We start from the raw sequence: 6000 nt of genomic DNA on the forward strand, positions 1-6000 counted from the left end.
AAAACCCCAACATTCACCATCCTCAAGTCTGTGTGCAACTTAATTCTTTCTGGATGCTGGACAAGGAACTGGGTACCAAGAGGGCACTGAACAGGTTAACACTTAAGCCGTCTGTGGATGGCAAAGCTAAAAGAGTGCACTGTAACACATGCCCACTTGGGCTGTGGGAGTCGCAGGAACCCACCCCTAGACAGTACCATGGCCACTTGCCCTGCCTTTTGCACCTGGCTGTCTGCATGCTCCCCTGCCCAGTAAGGGGTTTGACAGCACACACGGTGGCCAGACAAGCCACACCCCTATTGCACATCCTGCCAAGGGGAGTCAGGGAAGTCTCCAGTTTCATCAAGAATGTAAATCTGTTCAGCCATTGTGGAAAGCAGTTTGGAGATTTCTGAAATAACTTAAAACAGAACTACCATTCAACCCAGCAATCCCATTATTGGGTATACACCCAAAGGAATATAAATCATTCTGTCATAGACATTTGCACGCATATTTTCATTATAACACTATTCACAATAGCAAAGACACGGAATCAACTTAGATGCCTGTTAAGAGAAGACTGGATTAAAAAAATGCAGCGTACATACACCATGGAATACTACACACCTATAAAATAGGATGAAATAATGTATTTTGCAGCAACATGAATGGAGCTGGATACCATTATTCTAAGTGAATTAATGCAGGAACAGAAAACCAAACAAACACTGCATGTTCTCACTTATAAGTGGGGGCTAAACATTGAGTCCACACGGACACAGAGAAGGGAACAATAGACACAAGGTCTACTGTGGGTGGAGGGTGGGGGGGAGAGTGAGGATCAAAAAACTCCCTATTAGATACTACGTTCACTACCTGGATGACTATGTAATCTGTACACCAAATCCCATTGACACACATTTTACCCATATAATAAACCTGCACATGTACCCGCTGAACCTAAAATAAATGTTGGAAGGAAATAAAGTTACAACCAACTCTTGTACTATTGTGAGGAAACAATCATATGTGTTGACAAAAAATCAGCTACTAATAGATTTATAATAGTATATATGTAGCAGAAAAATATCAGATAAAACTTATATAACGAAAAGTATGACTTAAAAACAGCATGACAATCTTTATGATGGGATATTGTGCAACTACTAGAAGCACATTTTCAGAAATTGTTTATTAACATATGATAATGACTACATTGAGTGGTTTTTAGAAGCATGAATTGAAACCATGTATAAGCATGAGTTTATTGAACTTATATATAACATTACACACACATTTACATAATTATAAAATAAGTATGCTCATGTTCATAATATGTATTTATTTATATTCATATATAAGGCCAATAGGAAGTAATCTCTGTATCTGAGTTATTATTTCATAAATAATTTATGCTTGTTCTGTGAAAATAAAAACACTGCTATGGATCTTCCAAGTATCCTGAAAGGATACAGTTTATAATTAAACAATAACAATTTGAGAAATAATTATTTTAAATAAGGCTATGATAAATCTGGTTTCATTGCACACTTTAACTTTGGAACATTTCATGAAGCATCCCTTGATCACGACTCTCGTATTCAGGAGTTTTTGAGATCAAAATGGGACAATAAGTATGAATCTATTTTTTAGACATGCAAATGATAACTTTAAATAGCAGTAGCGATATAATCAGAGTGCACAGTTGCTCTGGGACAAAACTTGGAAATGAGCATATTTTTAGATTCTTAAAGTTTTACACACTTTAGCATTCCACAGCACCATTACATACTCATTTTTCTACTAGAATACCTTGGTAAAAATTCACAGTAGAGATCAGGCTTGTCCTTCATACATTAACTAATCAAGTAGGAAAGTGCAAATGAGAACACAGTGCCAAACATAGGCACCACATGGAAACAAGCATGGAACTGCCAGGAAGCCATTTTTGTAGCTATGTAGCCCAATTATATTTTTCCCAATGTATTGCACACAAAACTTGGGGAAAAAAAAGAGGCAGAGAGAAAACAGGTTATATCAGCCCTATCTCACAATCCACGTGTTCATCCTATTAGAGGAGTGACTATGTAAAACAAATTTTATCTGTTGAATGTCCTATTTAGTTAATCGTAAAACTGTACAAGAACACACTTGTGACTTATTTAGCAGCTTGTTTGTTCGCTTTCCACTGGCTTCACAAATGTCCTTTGGAAATAGAATGTACATTTGGAACCTTGTACACCTTTTCTTTCTCCAGTACCCTCTTGTCACTTCCATCACTAAGGTGACAGAAGCAACTAGGGGCAATGCATTTGTAGCACACCTGGGTCAGAGGTATCCTCCAGGGGAAGGATCAGACCTGCTTGAAAGCATGTCGTTGGAATTGGGAGGCTTCTAGTAACTATAACATAAGCACTGATGTTTACTGTTCCCTGCCCTCCACTTTGATCACTCTGGGAAACGTTTTTTCTTAAAAAATCAGTTGTATTGAAACATAATTTACATAAAATAAATACTATTTTAAAGTGCACAGTTTGCTGAGTTTTGCCAGATGTAACCATCCAGGTGAATAAAATTGATTAAACTGACCTTTCAAATAATAAATTAACTTTGCAATCTTGCTAGAAATTTAATTTTTTCACAGTTTATTATCCATTCTATGTACTGCTACATTCAATTGGTTATCATGTTTTAAGGACTTTTGAGTCTATGTTTATGAGGGATAAACATCAAAGTTGTATAATGCCTTTGTCTCGATTTGGAATCGGCAATACTGGGTTCACAAAATAAGATAGGAAATGTCCCTTTAAATTTTTTTTTTTTTTTTTTTTTTGAGACGGAGATTCACTCTTGTTGCCCAGGCTGGAGTGCAATGGCACAATTTCGGCTCTCCACAATCTCTGACTCCCAGATTCAAGCTATTCTCCTGCCTCTGTCTCCCGAGGAGCTGGGATTACAGGTAAGCGCCACCAAGCCCTGCTAATTATGTACTTTTAGTAGAGACGGGGGTTTCTCCATGCTGGTCAGGTTGGTCTCAAACTCCTGACCCCAGGTGATCTGCCCGTCTTGGCCTCCCAAAGTGCTGGGATTACAGGTGTGAGCCACTGTGCCCGGCCCTTAAATTCTATTTCTTAAAAAGAGTCCGTTCAAGATTGATATTATAGATACTCCTCAACTTACAATTGTCTTATGTCTTAATGAACTCATCCTAAATTGAAAATATTGTAAGTCTAAAACGCATTTAATATATTTAACCTACTGAATATCATGACTTAGCCTCGCCTACCTTAAACTTGCTCAGAACACTTACATTATCCTACAATTGGGCAAAATCATCTACCACAAAGCCCATTTTAAAATATTGAGTATCTCATGAAATTTATTGAAAACTATACTGATAGTGAAAAACTGGTCATATTGATGCTCATCATTAATGTACACAGATAAAAGCACCATTATCAAGTCAGAAGAGCACAAGTCAAACCACCGTAAGTTGAGGACTCTCTGTACTTTCTTAAATGTTTGATAGAATTCACCTAAGAAAGCATGTAGCCTGTAATTATAGAAATCTTTTTAAATTAAAAAAATTCTTCAATACATAGAGAAGCTATTACTTTTTCTATTTCATTTTGCATCAGTTTTAAGAATTAGTTTTACAAATAATTTCCCATGTTATTTTAATTGTCAAATGTATTGGCCTAAAGTTTTCATAATTATATTGATGCCTGTAGGTTCTCTAGTTACATCTTCTATTTAATTCCCATTATCTACATTATGTAGCTTCTCTAATTTTTTTCAAGATAAATCTTGCTAGCCATTGTTTATTAAAAAAATTTTTTTCAAAGAACCAATTTGTGGGTATATTAATTAGCTCCACCTTTTGTTATTTGCTATGTTGTTGGTTTACATTTTTATCTTTATCATCTTCCTTCTTCTTAATTTGGATATACTTTGCTCATTTTTTAGCCTCTTAAAAAAGAACCTAAAGGTCATTGATTGAAGCCTTTTATTTTCAATATATTACATCTATAAATGTACCTTTAAGAAATGATTTATCTGCATCCCACATTTTATTAAGTTTTTAAAAATTTTTCTTTCAGTTTAAACTATTTTTTCTGTGTGTGAAACTTTTCTTGGCCAATGGGTTTTTCTGAAGTATTTTGTTTAATGTTCAAATGTTGGGGTGTTATTGTATATATCCTACTGTTGTCCATCTCTGGTTCATGATACAATGCATGCTCTCCATTGCACTTAGATAACATGTCTCCATGTCTCTGGAGAATTCCTCAGTCTTTCTAAAATGCTTTTGATGAATACTGGCAGTTATTTTGTAGAATGTCCCTCCTCAATTTCAGTTAGTCTGATGCTTTCTCACGATTAGGACTAAAGTTACACATTTTGTCTAAGAATACCATAGAATTGACGTTTTGTCCTACTCAGTGCATCATATAAGAAGTTACATGAAGTTCATTTATCTTATTATTAGTAATGTTAACTTTGATCACTTGGCTAAGTTGACATCTCCACTTTGAAGTTACTATTCTATAATTATCTTGTGGGAAGATACTTTCATATTATGCAAATATGTTCTTTCCCAACATATATTCACCTCTAATCTTAGCATCCCTCCAAGGTTCTTTCTTGCAACAATTATTACTATGATATTTGCAAAGTGATGATTCTTATATTTTATGTCTCCTACACTTAATGAAATCTTACTGTAATAAAATATTACCCATTCTCAATCTTTGGTTTATTATTTATGTCAATATGGATTTTTTTTTTGAGATGGAGTCTTGTTTTGTCATCCAGGCTGGTGTGCAATGGTGCAATTTCCACTCACTGCACTTCCACCTTCCGGGATTCAAGCCATTCTCCTGCCTCAGCCTCCGGAGTAGCTGGGACTACAGGCATGTGCCACCATGCCCGGCTAATTTTTGTATTTTTAGTAGAGGCAGGGATTCACCACATTGGTCAGGCTGGTCTCAAACTCCTGACCTCAAGTGATCTGCCCACCTCTGCCTCCCAAAGTGCTGGGAATACAGGCATGAGCAACCGCACCCGGCCTGGATTAATTGAAAGTTTTCTTCTGTAGATTGTAATATATTACTATTGTTATTTATTTTATTGCCCAAATTTTCTCAAATTTGGCTACGGAAGTTTATTCAAAGTGGATCTGTTTCCCTTTCACATTTTCCCCATTTTGTGAGCATTTCCTTACTTTCTAACATGACAAAATATTTCAAACTAATCTTGTATTTTCCCTGCCCAATCCTGATATCAAATATGTCCCCAAGGAGCCTTGGTTCCTTTAATTGGAGAATGGTGTTCTCATTGTTACTGGGATGATGTTGTTTCTAGGCCCTTTTGTTAGATGAGCTAGAAAATATATGTATGTATACTCACACATTTATACACATCTGTACTTATTTATACAATTATCCATCTGTATGTATACTAAAAACAATGATTTCATGAAACTTTTGATCCCAATCCAACACTAGATAAAGACTATATAGGCCCATTTATTTGCAAATCAGCACATAAACATAGAAGAATTATTAACAATATAAGCTGTAGCTTATGCTAAATGTTGGTTGAAACAGACAATAAGTTATGGAGAACTTCAGAGGACACTAAGGTTGGATGGGATTTTGGAAGTTGTACAGGTCAATGCCACTCCATCTATTGGCTGAGTTTCACTAGGTTAATACATGAACAACAACAAAAATAACCTAGATCAGAAGTTAAAGATCATTTTATTGACTATCTGCCGTGTCTGTGCCATTGCAGTGTACTAGGTGCACTTACAAGTCCTCTACTTACAAACTGCTTTTCACAAAATATGAAACTCCAGGCAAAGGTTCAGACATACAACGTTTGTTTTTAAAATCTTTCTACAGCCTTGTATCCTTTTTCCTTTCCTTCCTTTTACCCTTTTTAAAATGTGTTATGAGTTTTATCTTAGACTAACATCATCTGTAATGTTGCTATACACCAGTATTCAGTTGCTGTGTT

Source organism: Pan troglodytes, chromosome 14, assembly GCF_028858775.2.
Source record: "Pan troglodytes isolate AG18354 chromosome 14, NHGRI_mPanTro3-v2.0_pri, whole genome shotgun sequence".
NCBI classification, from domain to species: Eukaryota; Metazoa; Chordata; class Mammalia; order Primates; family Hominidae; genus Pan; species Pan troglodytes.